This window comes from Nyctereutes procyonoides, unplaced genomic scaffold, assembly GCF_905146905.1.
Source record: "Nyctereutes procyonoides isolate TBG_1078 unplaced genomic scaffold, NYPRO_anot_genome, whole genome shotgun sequence".
Classification (NCBI taxonomy): domain Eukaryota; kingdom Metazoa; phylum Chordata; class Mammalia; order Carnivora; family Canidae; genus Nyctereutes; species Nyctereutes procyonoides.
In genome coordinates, this window is record NW_026575020.1 from 40410081 (window position 1) to 40429816 (window position 19736).

The 19736-nt window shown below is 39.2% G+C and overlaps 1 protein-coding gene across 1 annotated transcript in view; it reads left to right on the forward strand.

The window, feature by feature from the left end:
- Positions 1 to 19736, forward strand: part of NR6A1 (nuclear receptor subfamily 6 group A member 1) — a 218932-nt gene that overhangs the window by 108830 nt on the left and 90366 nt on the right. The window lies entirely within an intron of this gene.

The window sequence follows — 19736 nt, forward strand, 5'->3', positions numbered from 1 at the left end:
GGCTCGTGTCCACACCACACCCTGGCCTTTATTCTAAGGTTTGGTAAGGTAAAAATGAAGGTGACATTTGACTTCCTAGATGATATAAATTGGTCTTACTGAAAATTGGATGGATGGATAGCAGAGAAGTTAAGTTTTGGGTTTTGGAGTCTTTGAACATACTATACTAGGAAGGAGCTTTATCTCCTATGATCCTCTTTGTGAAGCTGTCACTCTTATTCCAGTCCTTAGTCACATAGGGGACTGCTGGAGGGAAGCTACCAAAGTGTAGACCCGCCTGGGCTGCAGCATAGCCTTTAATCATGCAAGATAGTCTTTCTGAACTAGGGTCATTGGGATTTTTTTCCCATCTTTCTGGGCCACTAGGAAACCAGGTCATTATACAGTACTGTCAGTTGTGACATTCTCGTTTAGTATATAAAAGTTGCTTTGTTTAATGAAAATTAACACTTTTTTTTTAATTTCAGGCAGTAAAGTATTATGAGACATTGGTACTTATATATGAAATCCACTCCACATGGGCTAGTTAGGAATGAGTTTATATAATCCTAATCTGGCTTTTGGACATACAAATACTTTGATGTATTTTTTTGTTTCTTACACTTGTAGAAATAAACCTGTAGTCACTGTAAAGCAGCTATGTATTCTGCTGTAAATTTTGAGTTTGGATGTTTGGGTAGTTGTGATTTCTTAGATGTTGACTACATTACATAGGGTCCTATGTTTGAGGATTGCCCCAGATTTCTTGTCATGTGTTAACCTGGAGAAAGCTGGCTTGAAATGCTACTAAATATAAGAATGATCAAAGTGGGGGGGATTCCTGGGTGGCTCAGCGGTTTGGCGCCTGCCTTAGGCCCAGGGAGTGTTCCTGGAGTCCAGGGATTGAGTCCTGCGTTGGGCTCCCTGCAGGAAGCCTGCTTCTCCCTCTGCCTGTGTGTGTCTCTGCCTCTCTCTGTGTCTCTCATGAATAAATAAATAAAATCTTAAAAAAAAAAAAAAGAATGATCAAAGTCAGAGAACAGGGGGTGCATGCTCTGTCTCTTTCTATAACTCATAGGAAAATTATTCTTTTTTAAATTGTAAAATATACATAACATTTACCATTTTAACCGTTTTTAACTTTATAGTTATATAGTATTAAGTATATTCACATTGTTGTACCATTATCATCATCTGTCACCAGAACTTTTTCATCTTTTTCCCCAATTGAAACTCTTTATATAACACTTAACTTCCTCCTTCCCCCCAGCTCCTGGCAACCATGTTTCTACTTTCCGTCTCTATGGATTTGACTACTCAAAATACTTCATATAAGCAGAATCATAGTCTTTTTGTGACTGCCTTACTTCACTTTGCATGTCTACTATGCTCATCCATGTTATTGCAGGTGTCAGAATTTCCTTCCTCTTAAAGGCTGAATAATATTCCACTGTATGTGTGTGTATATATATATGTATATATACATATATAGTGTGTATATATATATTGTGTGTATATATATACACATATATATATATATCACATTTTATTTATCCTTTCATCTGTCAATGGACACTAGTTGCTTCTACCTTTTGGCTGTTAAGGCATTTTGACCATTCTTCTTACAGTCTTGTGAGGGCATCTTTACAGAGCTGCTCTGACCCATCTTAGAAGCCATTCCATTTTATAAATTGGAAGGGTTTTGATATACCTATCAACTCTAGACACAAACCAGGCCCTAATACTAGATTTGCAAGAGAGGAGCAGATTCATTTCAGCCTTCCTGGATGAGATAATACATACTATCCTCCTACTAGTTCTTTTATACTTACTTTTTATGGGTTTATCTTTCCTGTTACACTGTTGGTTCTTCGTGGGCAGGGACTGCAGCTAATTCTTCTTGAATTGTGCCTGTGCCCCAGTATAGACACAAAATAACAAAGTAGACATTACTATTAGTTGGAAAAAAGATAAATGAATGAAATAATAATAAATGTTAATTTTTACTGGGTTTTATTATGTACCGGACACTGTGACAGGTATTTTATATATGTAAGCTTATTTGATCTTCAAAATAACCCTGTGGTATAAGCCCCATTACCTTCATTTAACAGATAAGGGAGCTTGCCTAAGGTCTCACAGCATATAAAAGATATAATGAGGATTTGAACCCTTGTCTCTTTCAGCTCCAGATCCATAATGCTAGGGGCAGATTTCATAGGTGATGGTCAGTGGGGTTTAGCCTAAGCATTGATTCCAAGTCAAATATTCTTTCACTGGGTATCAGAAGCTACAGCCTTATGTAGATGTAATTCATGAGTAGATACTCAGAGGAAAGCTCAACATACTAGTAACTTGGACCTTTTATAGATTTTTAGCCGAACAACTCCTTGTTGAACTCAATTCACAGATATTCCTTTGTATGCAGATTCTTTCTCATGTTATTTTGAAAGTGCCATTAAATAGAATGCACTAGAATGAATTTATCCAAGTTCTTCATTTTTCATTTGGCAGATAGGTATCCATATACCATATGTTTATGGTGTATATGTGTTATATGTATATAGGTGAGTAAAATCTAGGTGCTAAGGAGAGCTCAAGAACAAAACAAAACATTCTTATGGAACTTATATTCTAGTGAGAAAACAAAAAATAGGTTAAAGTAAAATGAAGTAAAAGCATGCTGTGAAGAAAATAAAGAATCTGAAATTGACCAGTTAAAAGGAACTTTCTCAGTATTTTTAAATAAGGTTGTATCCAGATGTTTGATTCTAATAAGGTTATTTGCTAATATTTGGCCCACTTTTTTTTCAACTTCTCAAATACTCTGAAAAATATAGAAGATAACATTCCCCACCTGATAGTCTCATTTTATAGGTCAGAGGCTTTCAGGTTTTATTTACTATTACCCACTGTAAGAAAGATTTTATGTTGCAATTTATTATACACATGTTTGTGTGTATATATATACATATCAATAAATATGTACCTGAAACCAATTTCATGAAATAGTACTTGTCTTTATTACATATAGTGTCATCTGATATTTTTCTTTTACTTTTTTACTTTAAAAGAAATGTTACTTGCAAGCCACTAACTTGGTTTTACAACCCACAGAAGGGGTAACCTGAACTTTGAAAAATAGTATATAGATGAGCAAACTGAAACTCTGAGAAGTTATGATTTGTCCAGTGTCACATAGCAAGGAAGTGGCAAAGCTAGGACTTGAATCAAAGCTTGATTCCAAAGCCCTTATTTGTCCTACTACATTATATAGCTTCCCTAGTGATGCTAACCTTTAATGAAACTGAACAACAACAACAAACCACAAATAACCTTTAATAATGATTACATAAAATGTAAATTTCCCAAAACAGAGGCTACAGGAAGGAGCAAAAATGGTCTTCCTTTGATCTGATCTGTCCATATGTTGGACAGAATACAGTTGATAGTACTCATTAGTTATGCTGGGAACCCATAGATTCCCAAAGCATTTGTATCTTATCTCATTATGCAGTCTAGCCCTGAGCTAACCATGGTTCTTAAAATAATAGCTATGGTAAGACCTAGCTTCTGAATGTGAGAGTATGGCTTTCAAAAGTGACGTGTTATAGTGTGACTTGGAGTCAGGACTCATATATGGGAAAAGATATCTAGAGTTTGAGTTCAACCCTGCTCTCTCTGACCTGGCTGTGGTACTGGTTAATTTTGTGGAAAGGAAAAATCGTGCCCTCCTTTCTCCCTAGAGCACAAGGCTGTATCGAAGGGAGAAGGAAAGGAAATTAATGACTTCTGTCTACTATGAGCCATGCACTGTACTCTAGGCACTTCTGACATGGGTTTTTTTTTTAATTTTTATTTATTTATGATAGCCACAGAGAGAGAGAGAGAGAGAGAGAGGCAGAGACACAGGCAGAGGGAGAAGCAGGCTCCATGCACCGGAAGCCCGATGTGGGTCTCCAGGATCCCGGGTCTCCAAGATCGCGCCCTGGGCCAAAGGCAGGCGCCAAACCGCTGCACCACCCAGGGATCCCCTGACATGGGTTTTTAATTCTCACAACAATTTTGTGAGGGGAATGCTATGTTCCCTATTTTGCAGAGAAGAAATGATTTTATTTTATTTTTTTAGTTTTTTAAAAAATTTATTCATGAGAGACACAGAGAGGGAGAGAGGCAGAGACGCAGGCAGAGGGAGAAGCAGGCTCCATGCAGGAAGCTGGATGTGGGACTCAATCCTAGGACTCCAGGATCACGCCCTGGGCCAAAGGCAGGTGCTAAACTGCTGAGTCACCCAGGCATCCCCAGAAGAAATGATTCTTAAGAATCCCAGTCAGGTAGTAACTGAGGCTGGTACCGGAACTCTACTATACCTGAACTTTAAAAATCATACCCTTCACCTTAGAGCTAAGTTAGAGCTCCAAGCAAATGAGACCGTGTAGACAAGATATTCCAAGACTTTGGAAATGAAGAGTTATGTCATAAGATGAAAGTCTATGAAAACTAATAGTGTAGAAATAGAGCTGCTTTCTTACTCCTGTGCAATGTGGGGTTTACCTTGCTAGCTTTTAGTCTTCATGCAGGGGCTTTTCAATGAAAAACAGTTGTTTAATCTTGTGGTTTCCATTATTAACCAGCAGAGTTGTTTTCTTCTCCTTTTTCTGCCATGACTTAGACATTGTTTTGTTTTTCCTTTTTGGGCTTAAATTAGATTGGCTCTTCAAAGCTTCTGGATCTCCTTATTTCTTGAGTAGGCAAAAATAGTCAGGTGCTAGTGTCTGCTAGGGAAAAGGATAAAGTAACATAACATGGGCAGGATTGGATTTCAGGCACAGGCCATAAACCACTTCTCCAATGGCTGCAGGAATATGCTCATTTTTTTGTGAAAAAGAGACTGTGACCCACTGTTAATCATTTGACTGTATAATTAAAGCCAAGGGTTTTGGATAATTTCCTCAGATATATATATCTGAAGGCCCATTTTTTTCTCTTCCATTTTGTCTTCCCACAGATCACATTAAGGGTAAAGATGGCAAAGTAGATAAGGCAAAAAGAGGCAAGAACCACCATGGGCCAAACCCCATGGTAGGTGCTTTGTAAAACTGTTACTTTGAATTCTTACAATGTTCTTATTAAATTGGTATTGCCATTTCCTCTTTAAAAAAAAAAAGATTTTTTAAAAAGAATTTTAATTTATTTATTCATGAGAGACACACAGAGAGAGGCAGAGAAATGGGCAGAGGGAGAAGCAGGCTCCCTGGGGGAGCCCGATGCAGGACTTGATCCTAGGACCCTGGGATCGCGACCTGAGCCAAAGACAGACCAGAGCCTATCCCAGGACCCCAAGATCATGACTTGAGCCAAGCATATGGTTAGTCCACTGAGCCACCCAGGTACCCTAAGCCCCAACCCCCACCCCTCGCTGCCCATTTTCTCTTTTATATAAATGAGGAAACTGAAGTTTGGAAAGGATAAGTAACTTTTTCAAGATTCAGAAGGTAGAACCAGTAATCTAACTCAGATTTTTTTATGGGTTTTGTTTTTATGGCTCCAGAGCCCTCTCTCTTTTCTCTCTTTCTCTCTTTTTTAAAATATTTATTTATTTGACAGAGAGCACAAGCAGGGGAAGAAGCAGGCTTCAGGAGATGTAGGGCTGATGTAGGGCTCCATCCCAGGGTCCCGGGCTCATGACCTTAGCCAAAGGCAGAGGCTTAAACTAATCAACTGAGCTACCCAGGTGCTCAAAGCTCTCGTTTTTTCTTATCTATTTACTGTCTTCACTAAAGCACTTCCATTTTCTCTCAGGGGCATTGCCAGGGTTCAGAGAATGTTGGTAGTGATTTTATCTCCTAGAACAGACTCTTTCAGAGTTGGGTTATGGTAATTTTATCATTTAAAATTCAGGTCATCACGGTGTGCCTGAGTGGTTTAGTTGGTTAAGCATCCAACTTTTGATTTCAGCTCAAGTCTTAATCTCAGGGTCGTGATCTCAGAGGTGTGAACCTGAGATCAAGCCCTGCCTTGGGCTGCGTGTTGTATAAGCAGGTATATAGCCTGCTTAAGAGGTATATGCTTAAGCAGGTGTATAGCCTGCTTAAGATTCTCATTCTCTGTCTCCCTCTACCTCTCCCTCCTCTAAAAAAATTCAGGCCATCAAAATCTTCAGGAGCTGATTATAACATGAACCATTGAGACCACTTTGGTCTGACTTCCCATTTGTATTGCCTTCTACTAGGCCTCCCTGAGCAGCTCTGTTAACCTTTTATATAAAGATCTTGTCCAGGAGATACATAACACCAAAATAAACACACTTTGTAAAAGGTTACATGTTCACCATTCCCATTAAAATCACAAGTGCCCATTGAGTAAGATGGCAGAGATTAAGCAATTTTTTTTAACATTTATTTATGATAGAGAGAGAGAGAGAGAGAGAGAGAGAGAGGCAGAGACACAGGCAGAGGGAGAAGCAGGCTCTATGCACCGGGAGCCCGACGTGGGATTCGATCCCGGGTCTCCAGGATCGTGCCCTGGGCCAAAGGCAGGCGCCAAACCGCTGTGCCACCCAGGGATCCCGAGATTAAGCAATTTTTAGGGAGTCTTTTTTAACTTACACATTTCTGAATAGTTTTCTTCTTGGTAAAAATTGTAACCTCTCATTTTTTTCTAGGCTTGTAAAGGCAATTAACTAATACTTGAAAACTTAGAAAATTGGTATTTTTTTTCTTTCATAAGTATTTTATTTAGTACATTTTATTCTTTAGAGCAGTTTTGGATTCATTTCAAAATTGAATGTAAAGTACAGAGTTCTTATATACCCTCTGTCCCCAATGTGCATAACCTTCCCCATGTCAACATCATGCACCAGAGTGCTACAGTTGTTAGAACTGACAAACCTGGGATCCCTGGGTGGCTCAGCAGTTTGGCGCCTGCCTTCGGCCCAGGGTGTGATCTTGGAGACCTGGGATCGAGTCCCACATCAGGCTCCCAGCATGGAGCCTGCTTCTTCTCCCTCTGCTTCTGCCTCTGTCTCTGCCTCACTCTCTATCTGTGTCTCTCATGAGTAAATGAATAAACTCTTAAAAAAAAAGAACCGACAAACCTATACTGACTGACGCATCATTATCACCCAAAATCCATAGTTTACTTTAGGGTTCACTCTTGGTGTTGTACATTCTGTGGATTTTGACAGATGTTTAATGACATGTGTTACCATTGCAGTATTGTGCAAAATTGTTTCATTGCCTTAAAAATGCTCTGTGTTCTGCCTTTTCATTCCTCCCTCCCTCCTAACAACTGGCAACCACTAATATTTTTACTGACTCCATAGTTTTGTCTTTTCCAAATGCCATACATTTGGAATCATACAGTAAGTGTGTGACTTTTTTTGATTGCCTTCTTTCATTTACTGATAAGCATTTAAGTTTTTTTCCATGTCTTTTTATGGCTTGCTAGCTTATTTATTTTTAGCAATGGATAATATTCCATTGTCTAGATATACCAGCTTATTCATTTACCTACTAAAAGCCATCTTGATTACTTCCAAGTTTTGGCAGTTATGAATAAAGCTGCTGTGAGATCCCTGGGTGGCTCCCAGGGCACTAATCCCAGCGGTTTAATGTCTGCCTTTGGCCCAGGGCGTGATCCTGGAGTCCCAGGATCAAATCCCACATCAGGCTCCTCACAGGGAGCCTGCTTTTCCCTCTGCCTGTGTCTCTGCCTCTCTCCTCTCTCTCTGTGTCTCTCATATGTTATGTATATATGTATAAATATATATATGTATAAATATATATATTATGTTGGTCTGTTTTGGGCTTTCTCTTCTGTTCCATTATCTATTTGTCTATTCTTTTCCCAATATCACACTGTCTTAATTACTGGATCTTTGCGGTAATTCTTGAAATCAGATAGTGCTGTCTTCTGACTTTGTTCTTCTTTGATATTGGTAGTGTTGGCTATTCTGGGTCTTTTGCATTTCTTTTTTTTTTTTTAATTTTTATTTTATTTATGATAGTCACACAGAGAGAGAGAGAGAGGCAGAGACACAGGCAGAGGGAGAAGCAGGCTCCATGCACCGGGAGCCCGACGTGGGATTCGATCCCGGGTCTCCAGGATCGCGCCCTGTGCCAAAGACAGGCGCTAAACCGCTGCGCCACCCAGGGATCCCTCTTTATCAACTTTAGAATCAGTTTGTCAATACCCACAAAATACTTTGCTGGGTTTTTTTTCTTTAAGATTTCTTTACCTATTTTTTTTAAAGATTTTATTTATTTATTCATGAGAGACACACACACACACACAGAGAGAGAGAGAGAGGCAGAGACACAGGCAGAGGGAGAAGCAGGCTCCATTCAGGGAGCCCGATATGGGACTCAATCCCGGGACTCGAGGATCATGCCCTGGGCCGAAAGCAGGCATTAAACCGCTGAGCCACCCAGGGATCCTCTTCTTTACCTATTTTAGAGAGAAAGAGTGGAGGAACGAGCAGAGGGAGAAAATCCCCAAGCAGACTTTCCTGCTAAGTGCAGAGCCTGATGCAGGGCTCAGACCCTCATGAGATCATAACCTGAACCGAAACCAAGAATTGGACACTCAACCGACTGAGCCACCCTGGCACCCCTTTATGGGGTTTTGGTTGGGATTATGTTAATTTATAAATCAAGGTGGGAAGAACTGGTGTCTTCACAATATTGACCTCTGTTATCCGTAAACATAGAGTATCTATGTTTATCTATATCTATCCTGGATCTTGTACATATTTTATTAGATTTCATGCCTAAGTATTTCATTTGGGACAGGGTGCTAATATAAATGGCAATGTATGTTTAATTTCAAATACCACTTGTTCAGTGCTGGTATATAGGAAAGCAGTTGTCCTATTTATTAACCTTGTATCCTACAACCTTGCTAACATATCACTGCTTATTAGTTCAAGGAGTCTTGGGTTTTGTTTAGGTGTGTGTGTGTGTGTGTGGTATGGACATTTTCCAGATTTTCTACATAGACTGTGAACAAAGACAGTTTTATTTCTTCCTTCCCAGTCTGTATATCTTTTATTTCCTTTTCTAGTCTTATTACATTAGCTGGGACTTCCAGAACAGTGTTGAAAAGCAATGGCGAGGGGATCCCTGAGTGGTTCAGTGGTTTAGCGCCTGCCATTGGCCCAGGGTGTGATCCTGGAGTCCCGGGATCGAGTCCCACGTCAGGCTCCCTGCATGGAGCCTGCTTTTCCCTCTGCCTGTGTCTCTGCCTCTCTCTCCCTCTCTCTGTGTATCTCATGAATAAATAAATAAAATCTTAAAAAAGAAAAGAAAAGCAGTGGCGAGGAGATACATCCTCATTATTTCTGATCCTAGCAGGAAAGCTTTGAGTTTAAGTATGATGTTAGCTGTAGATTTTCTTTATCAAATTGAGGAAGCTCCCCCCAATTCCTAATTTGTTGAGAAGTTTTAGTTGAACAGGTATTTGATTTTGTCATGCTTTTTCTGCATCTATTGATATGATCAAATGATTTTCTTTCTTTCTTTCTCTTTCTTTCTTTCTCTTTCTTTCTTTCTTTCTTTCTTTCTTTCTTTCTTTCTTTCTTTCTTTCTTTCTTTCATTTATTTATGATAGTCACACAGAGAGAGAGAGAGAGAGAGAGGCAGAGACACAGGCAGAGGGAGAAGCAGGCTCCATGCACCGGGAGCCCGACGTGGGATTCGATCCTGGGTCTCCAGGATCGCGCCCCGGGCCAAAGGCAGGCGCCAAACCGCTGCACCACCCAGGGATCCCTGATTTTCTTCTTTAAAGCCTCTTGATGTGATAAGAGTACATTAATTGATTTTTAAATGTTGAACCAGCCTTACATACCTGGCATAAACCCTACTTGGTTGTGATGTACAACCCTTCTTTACATTGTTAGATTCCAGTTGCTAATATTTTGTTGAGGAGTTTTGCATCTATATTTATAAGAGATCCTGGTTTGAAGTTTTCTTTTCTTGTAAGGTCTTGGTCTATTTTGGTTATTGGCATAATGCTGGCCTCATATAATAAGAGCTATTCCTTCTGCTTCTAAATTTCTTGTATATTCTTGAAGAGATTTTAGAGAATAATTTCTTCCTTAAGTGAACCCATATGGACTTGGTACTTTTTGGTAGGGGGAAGATTATTAAATATTGACTCAATTTCTTTAATAAAGGCCTATTCAGATTGTCTATTGCTTCTTGTGTTGGTTTTGGCAGAGTATATCTTCAAGGAATTGGTCCATTTCACCTAGGTTATCAAATTTGTATGCATAGGATTGTTCATAATATTTCTTTATTATCTTTCTGATGTCCATGAGATGTGTATTGTGTTATATTCTCTTTCATTTATATTAGTAATTTGTGTCTTCTAGCTGGTAAAACATTTAAGAATAAGAAAAATAGGGGTGCTTAGGCGGATCAGTTAGGTGTCTGAATCTTGATCTCAGCTCAGGTCTTGATCTCAGGGTTGTGAGTTTAAGCTCTGCATTGCACTCCATGCACAGCCTACTTAAAAAAGAGAGGGCAGCACGAGTGGCTCAGCGGTTTAGTGCCACCTTCGGCCCAGGGTGTGATCCTCGAGACCCGGGATCAAGTCCCACGTCAGGCTCCCTGCATGGAGCCTGCTTCTCCTCCCTCTGCCTGTGTCTCTGCCCCCCCCCCTTTCTCTCTCACACACTCTCTCTGTCTCTCATGAATAAATAAAATCTTAAAAAAAGAGAAAATAAAAACAAGTTTTTATTTCACCTTCACTATTCATTTTCCAATGTTCTTCCTTTCTTTACATAGATCTTAGTTTCTGACCTGTATTTTCCTTCTCTCTGAAGAACTTCTTTTAACATTTCTTGCTGGGCAGGTCTACAGGCAACAAATCAGCTCATTTTTGTTCGTCTGAGAAAGTCTTTATTTTTCTTTCACTTTTGAAGGGTAATTTTACAGGATAGAGAATTCTAGGTTGAGGGATTTATTTCTCTCAGCACTTTTAAGCATCTCACTCTATTCCCTTCTTGCTTGCATGGCTCTGAGGTTAATTCATTTTTTAAAAGATTTTATTTATTTATTCATGAGAGACAGAGAGAGGCAGAGACACAGGCAGAGGGAGAGGCAGGCTCCATGCAGGGAGCCCAGTGTGCACTCGATCCTGGGAGTCCAGGATCACACCCTGAGCCAAAGGCAGACACTCAACCACTGAGCTATCCAGGCATTCCTCTGAGGTTAATTCAGATGTAATTCTTATTTTTATTTGTTCATCAATAAGATGTTTCTTCCCGGGGATCCCTGGGTGGCTCAGCGGTTTAGCGCCTGCCTTTGGCCCAGGGTGGGATCGAGTCCCTCGTCCGGCTCCCTGCATGGAGCCTGCTTCTCCCTCTGCGTGTGTCTCTGCCTCTCTCTCTGTGCCTATGATGAATAAATGAAATCTTTAAAAAAAAAAAAAAAAGATGTTTCTTCCCTCTGGCTTCACTCAAGATTTTTTCTTTATCTTTAATTTTTGAAGTTTGAATATAATATCCCTAGGGGGGTTTTGTTTGTTTGTTTTTGCCCTTATCCTGCTTGGTGTTCTCTGAGCTTCTTAGATCTGTAGTTTGGTATCTGACATTAATTTGTGGAAATTCTCAGTCATTACTGCTTTAAATATTGCTTCTGTTCCTTTCTCTCTTTTCCTTCTAGTAGTCCCACTGCATTTATGTTCTACCTTTTGTTGTTGTCCCACAGTTCTTGGATATTCTTTTTTGTTTGTTTGTTTGCTTCAGTCTTTTTCTCTTTGTTTTTCAGTTTTGGAAGTTTCTATTATCATAACTTAAAATTTTCTTTAGCCATTCCCAGTCAGCGTAATGCTGCACAGCTACAAGGATCACATTTTCTGAATCCCAAATTGTGACAACAGATCTCCTATAAGGATTTTTTAAAATATTTATTTACTTATTCATGAGAGACACAGAGAGAGGCTGGAGGGGGGGGGAGGGAGAGAGAGAGAGGCAGAGACATAGGCAGAAGGAGAAGCAGGCTCCTCACAGGGAACCCGATCTGGGACTTGATCCCGGATCCTGGGATCAGGCCCTGAGCTAAAGGCAGACGCTCAACCGCTGAGCCACCTAGGCATCCCTTTTTTTTTTTTTTAAACTTTTAAATAGACTTTTTTGAGAGCAATTTTAGGGTTTTAGGTTTATAGCAAAACTGAGCAGTACAGTGAATTCCCATAAACCCTTCCCACAACCTCTTCTCATTAATATTCCACACACTGGTGTAATACATTTGTTATAGTCAGTGACCCTACATTGACCCAATATTACCACCCAAAATTCATAGTTTATATTAGGATTCACTCTTGATGTTTTTACATTCTGTGGGTTTTGACAAATGTATCATGATTCAAGTGAACTTTTTATTTTAAGAGATTTATTTTGAATTCCTGAATATTGGAATTTAGAAAACATTGGTTTATGGAGACCACAGAACAGAATATTTTTGGAAAATCCTGAGTACAGTTATTGTATGTGTAGATGCCTCAGATGAGCTCCAATGCCTATCTGTTTTGGCTGGTGTTTTGAGAGGCTTTGATACAGACTCCATAGCAGGTGAGGAGCACGGATATAGTCTTGTTTGCTCAGGTGGCTTGGCAAAAGCTGCAGGAACTGCCATGGGGGGCTGGGAAGGACCTGGGGACTATAGAGTCAGATCTGGCTTCTCCTAAAGGTATCATGCAGCTGGAATGTGAACACGCATCAGTTTGAATTCCATTTCTTTTTATTTCACTAGTGTCTTAAAATATGTGGCACACACAAAAAAATATGTGGCACATATTAAAAGCTCAGAAATTGGTTTAATCTTCAAAATTATTGGTACATAACCTATTTTTCAGTTGTCTAGCAAAAGGATGGAAAACTAAAAGAGAGTCCAATCTGTACAAATCTATAGTGATTTTTTGTCTTACTTGCTTTTTTTTTTTTCCCTTTGGAAGAATTACAGTGTAATTCTTTCTGAAGATAGAATATCTTTTTTTCTGATCTTAAAGGCAATATATAGTCATTGTCAAACATGTCTTTTAAGTTTATCCTTAGAGCTTTGCAGTTAAGGCATGTGATTAGTACTCACTTTGGAACTATTAGATAAAACTGGAGACATAGTGATTTTGATATTTGATACATAGACCTGCACTGACCCTTCTCATTGACTACAGGCCAGAATTCTTTTTTTGAGAGAGAGAGAAAGAGCACGCACGTGCACACACAGACTTGTGCGGGGTGGAGGCTTGGGGAGAGGGAGAGGGAGAGAATCTTAAATAGGCTCCATGCCCAGTGTGGAGCCTGATGTGGGGCTCAGTTTTTGACCTGAGATCATGACATGAGCCAAAAATCAAGGGTGGACGCTTAATGCACTGAGCCACCCAGGTGCCCCTGGGCCAGAATTCTTAATGCCTTTCAGATATTTGCATGCCCCTCTGGTTCCTCAAACCTGCATGTTCTCCTGTTGTTATTTCTTTTGGCATAAATCACATTGAATTAAAGCTGTGGTCACCTCTGCTACCACCTTTTTCATGGCCTCCATATCCAGTCAGCCAGCCAATTTGGTCATCTCAGTCTTTGTCTTTTATATGTATGCTTTCATCATTATGTGACCACCTTCTCCTCCTTTTCTTCCCTGCAACCATTTTTTAAGGCTTATATTTACTTACCACTTTACGTATCAGAAACTATGACAAATGGTTCTCAACGGGAATTTGTTTGGTAGTGTCTGGAGGCATTTTACTTAGGATACTGTATGTGTGTATATTGTATTTGTGCATTAAAAAAAATTGGGTAATTGCTTTACACACTGAAAGGGCTAAATGTGAGATCTGGTTCTATTGGTAACTAGCTGTGAGACCTTGAGCAAGTAACCTAACTTCATTAAGTCTGTTGCTTCACCTGTAAAATTATTTTTACAGGTTTTTGGAATTCACGGGTTTTTGGAATTCAGTGATAGCTTACACGTAAAGTGCTTAACACAGGGCCTGGCACAATGTTGAGTGGGCAATGAATGCTAGTCCGTTATTAGACCCTATTATTGTTATTTCACTACTTCTTTAATTCACACCTCTGTATCTCTAATAATATGGGCTGTGGAGTCACAATTCTTGCATTTAAATCCTGGCTCTACCACTTCCTAGTTGTGTAAACTTAAACTACCTAGGCATTGTGTGCTTCACTTTCAATATCTATAATAAAGTAAAACTTGCACCATAGGGCTCATTTCAGTATTAAATGATAATATAAATAAAACACCTAGACTAGGTCTGGCCATGATTAATGCTCACTTATGTTAGCTCATTATTACCACTCTTCTAACATTTAATACTTCTTACCAGTGTTACATTCATTTGTATACTTGTAGCTCCCTTATCTGAAAGTTAGTTCCTTGAGGAGAAGGATTATAAAATATTCACTTCTCTGGCCAGAACAGTATTTTAAACTTAGCTGTAACGTCATTATATTTTACTTGATAAAAGACTTTCAGAGATATCACTTCATTTGGGCCTTACAAAAACTCAGTGAGTTAAGTAGACAGAATGCTAGCTAAGTATGTACATAACTAGGAAAGAAAAGGGGAGGCTTGGGGCCTCTCATGCTCTAAGCATCGAGTCCTTCCTTTATGTTATTCTATGTAATTTTCATAGCTATCCTGAAAGGTAGTGTTTATTAATACATTGTAAATATAAGGAAGTTAATGTCTCAGTAACGTGACTAAAAACTCAACCAGCTAATAAGCTTCAGAGCCAGGACGTGTTTCCACAAAGCCTTGTTTTTCATTACTGAATTTTCATGGCCAGGTGTCAAATTTGGTGGTATCTAAACCACAATCTCATTCGGATCCCTTCTTTGTTTTGGGAAGCCTAGGTACCTTGCCTCCTGAAAGCTATTGATGTTGAAAGCTGAAGTAATGTCAGGAGAGAGAAAACCTTCAGACATCGACCATTGGAAAAATTAATCTTAATTATCCCTGTGTTTTAAAGACCATTAAAAAAGAGTAGATGAATGTACTCAGTTTGATGCCAATGATTTCAAGGGCTCCTTGAACATTTTTATACCACTCGGTTTGCTGTAGAACCAACCACCTGAGAGTGTTCTGAAATTTATACATTATAACCTGTAGTATGTTGGAAAGAGCCGTAGGTTGTTTGAAGTCAGAAGACCTAGAGTTGGATTCCTTTTTGCTGAGATTTTGTGTAGTCTTTGAATCCAAACAGATCTGATTTGAGAAAGTTAACTTCTCTTGAGCCTTTCTTTTATATGTGTACAATTAGGAGAAAAATACCCATATAGAAGAGTTTTGAACATTAAATGCAGTGAACTATAAGACACATAAGACACCATACCTACTACATAATAGGTATAGAATTAAGCCGTAATAATAATAAATATATGTTATTAACTACACGAAGAAGTTTAACTGTTTAGCTTGGTTTATATGACCTTTCCTGGTCTGGCCTTCCTCAGCATCCTGTAATCTCTTCTCCAGCCACTCACTACTGTGTCTTAAACTCTAGCTGCACAAAATTACTCATGTTTTCAAAACAACCAGTGCTTGTATGCTGCTATATCTTTGTACATGCTACTGCTTTTGCCTAGAATGTACTTTCCTCCCTCCCCCTTCTCTATTAGAAGTCTACTTCTTCAAAACTAAGCTCAGTGCCACTTCTGATTGTTAAGTTTCTACTGGATGTCTCCTCACTCCTACGGATTTATCACTACTTCTTGTTAGTTCCCATTAGCACCTTGTTTGTGCTTTTCTTGTGACACTGTAGATCATTTCTAGGTCTGTCTCCCCCTTTGTCTCTGGAAGACAGTGACCTTATCTTAGTATTTTTTTAGAATTCTGAGGTAGCAGAGTGTATGACTATATCCCACTTGGGGCTTCCCTTTCAGTTTGAATTCTAAAGGTAAAAAATGTGATGGTGCTTCTCTTTGTTTTAAAACTCTCCGAGGTGTAGGCAGTCCACATAGAGGTTAATCTCATTGCTCAGATTTGGATATCACCATGTGTGCAATTTCTTTAATCCTCCTCTAGCTATCAAAATGGATTTAGCAGTTGGCATCCTCTTTTTTCTGTCTGGGGCAATTGGAGCTTTGTAGAATTTGGCCTAGGGGATCAGTGACCTTACCTCCCTGATTTAGGATGATCCTGGGGCATAGGACTGGATGTCATTGAGGATCTAGCATGGCCTCAGTGTGGGCAGTGACAGTACTGGGGGTCCTGCTTATGTTTATTCAGGAGACTGGGTATTTCAGTCCCTGATTTAATTTTCTGTGACACATTGAGTCTATGTTTTAGCCTACAGAACACTTACAGCTGTGTCCTAAGTCTCCCCACCTTGCCCCTTCCCTACCTTGTGATCTTCATATCACTACCTTTTAAGGCATTGCTATTCTTGGCTGATAGTCTTGCATTGAAAGTCCTCATAGCACAGCGGAAAAGACAGCTCTGAATCATCCATGTAAATGGCAAAAATCACCACTAGAAAGGAGCTGAGAGCAAGGACGGGTTGGGATCAGTGGTAGGCAAGGCCATCTGTTCTTGGGACTCACTGGTGCTTCTCTGCCAAGTGGGAGAGAGATCTTAATGAATAGGAACAGAGTTGCATAATTTGTACAATGACCAGTCTGAAGAACAATAATTATAATGATAATAACAACCATTTTCTGAGGGCCTCCTCAGGATGCTAGGTACTAGAGGCACCGAAATAGATTGGATAAGGTACTGGTTCTAAAGAAATTTGCAATCTAGTAGGGGAGATAGATTCATAACATTAGTTGTCATATTACAGCAAAATCAGCTTAGTGATTTTGAGAAGTATAGGATGCTATGAACACCAGGGAAAAATGTGTCTGAGACTTATGAAGCAGAAAAGTCTAGGCCATTTTTTAGAAAGATATCCTGTGTTTGACTTTTTTTGTGGGTAGTTTGGTCCCACCCTCATAATGTGCATAGTTTGAACCCCCCCCCCCAGCCAAGTTAGGTCTCTTCATTGTTAAACATACCTCTTGCCCTTATCATAGTTATCACACTTATCACAATTAACATTAAGTATTTCTTTACAGAAATATTGTGCCTTCTAACCTGTAAGGGTAGAGACCATGCCAGTCTTATTTGCGTTGAATACCTATCATGAGGATTGTAGGTACTAATAAATATTTGTTGAATGAGTGATTGAATCATCATGCTCATCAAGTCCTTGGATTTTCTCAACAATGTATAGTGTGTCTGAGGTTTAGGAAAGAACAAGCCTATAATTTTGAGGGAGAAACATCCCACACCAGGTTAATTTTCCTCAAAGTGACATTGTTAGGTGGCCAAATCTGGTTCTTTTGCAGGGAAATCCCTTAGGTTCTGAGCCACAGTGCAAAATAGACGACTCTGACACTAGGCTTTCTTTCTCTTGCATTTTCTGCTTTGTCAGTTTTTGACTAATGATGCAGTATTCCCTGAAAAAATCCACAGGAAACAAACAAAAGAAATAAGTGCTAAAAATGGCTGACATAGTATTTTGATTCCCAATATCTCACCCAATAGAATAGCTCCTCACTCAAACTCAGTATGTGATTGTTTTTCTTTGAAACTGACAACTTTGCAAAGGCATTGGAGTAAGCTAGGTATTTCTCTAGGTTTACTCAGCATGTACTGAGTACCAGATATGAGGCTGAAACTTTTTACATTCTTTCTGCTGAATTTCAGGGATTAGGGTTTGGAATTGACCTGGGCAGGATCTGCCCTTGCCTTGAGGAGATGCAGGTGAGACTTTTGTCAGGTGTGTAGCTGTCATCAGCTCACCATTCTATCCCTCATATCTAGAAAGGTGCCAGTTGTATAATAGCAGGTATTTAATTCAATAAGTATTTGAGTGAATACATTTGTAGCTTACGTAGCACACAGGCTGTTACCTTGACCTCTGTCCAGTTTTTTCAGGCAAATATCACTTTTCTCTCTTCTCACCAGACACTTTCCACCCCTACTCATGGTAATTGTCCTTGTGCTTCTTTAACAGTCAACAGAAAAGATACTGGAATTTCTCCTATTTAGTTTTGGGGTTTGTTGAATTCTTTGTTAGGTGGAAAGATTGGTTATGAAATTGAGACTGAAATAGCTCAAAACATAGCTTAGCTGGAAAGGGGTGTTCTGTCTTCTGGTCAGCATTTTGGAAATTTTGAGGCTCAGAAAATCCTAGAGCATCATATCTGAAAGATAGCCTTATATGGCTATCTCCTACAACTTTCTCATTGTGCAGATGAGAAAACTGAGGCCCTGGAGGGGTATACTGTGCCTAATATTATCAGGGACCCAGTCCTGATCGTATTGCCTTTCGTTTTTGTTTCTGTTTTTAAGACTAACTGTGGAGGGGAGAATTCACAAAACAAAAGTTTTTAAAATGGGCTTGTGTTGAAGCAGTAATTCCAGATCATTTGTGACCCTTCTGTCATAAGCCTATTAAAATCAGTACTTTGCAAATTTGGGAGATTTCACAGTCCTCACCAGTCTTCAGAATTCCAAACGCTGTCCTACCCTAGTTCAGAAGGAAAGCAGCTGAAATTTAAACAATTTTCAGTTTTTCATCTTTACAGGAGCAAGTGCCAGTAGAGTTGCAGTGATCTTTGGGGAGAGATTCTTGGCCCCATTTTCCTTACAATGTATGCATCTGACAGCTGGCCCATCAGTCTATTTTTAGACATAATCTGTGGGATTACAGAGTGCTTTCATTTCTTTTAAAGCTGTGCTTAGAAATGCAAGCTGTGTGGAAAATGGTTGTGCTTTGGAACAATTTGGAGACTAGTATATGGATTTTTAAAAAAATTTTTTGTTTGATCAACTAATGTAGACTCCTATCCAGATATTTCATCCTAATGTCAACTTCCAGTTGTAACTGTATTCTAACTAATTCAAAAGAAATAAATGCTAAAATACAGAAATCCTAGAAATGGAAATAAGTTTTGTTACTTCATTCATTCGTTCATTCGTTCATTCGTTCGTTCAGTAGGCGCCATGCATTGTATGCAGCCCAATGTGCAGGGCTTGAACTCACAACCCTGAGATCCAGACCTGAGCTGAGATCAAGACATGGACGCCTAACTGACTGAGCCACCCAGGTGCCCCAAGTTTTTACTACTTTAGATAATATAACTAATTTTCATTTTCCTCTCTCTGGGTCATAGGAGGAAAAATAGACATATACTTTATAGGGCTTTAAAAACAATAAGCATTCATTAAGCACCTACGGCCATTTATTGAATACATCTGTATCTCAGATACATACATACATACATATCTAGATACAATAACCATAAAAGGTAAGGGATTGTATCCCAGTTTTGTAGAGAAAACTGAGACTTTAAGCAGTTGAGTAACTTGCTCAAGAGTCAAAAGTAAGTCTTAGTAGAGCAAGAATTAGAACCCAGATCTGTCTCATCTCAAAATCCATGCTCTTTCCTTGTAGTAGGCAACCTCTGCTACTTTTAAGAAGAAGCTGTGATTGGCAGAAGTAGAATGGCTAAGTTCAGAAAGGTGTAATAATTCAAAATATAATTCTAGGGGGTTTTATGTAGGTGCTGTTTTGTAAGACTGAATTCACAGATAGCTCTGTGCTCATATTCACTTTGATTTAAATCTATCATTTTGCAGTTTCTCTCTTGATTACATGAGTGAAAAAATTTAGAAAACATGGTTTACTACTTTAGCATTTTATCTGGAAAAAAGTTTATCTGGAAAAGCCTCTTGCTTTTAGTTCATAAA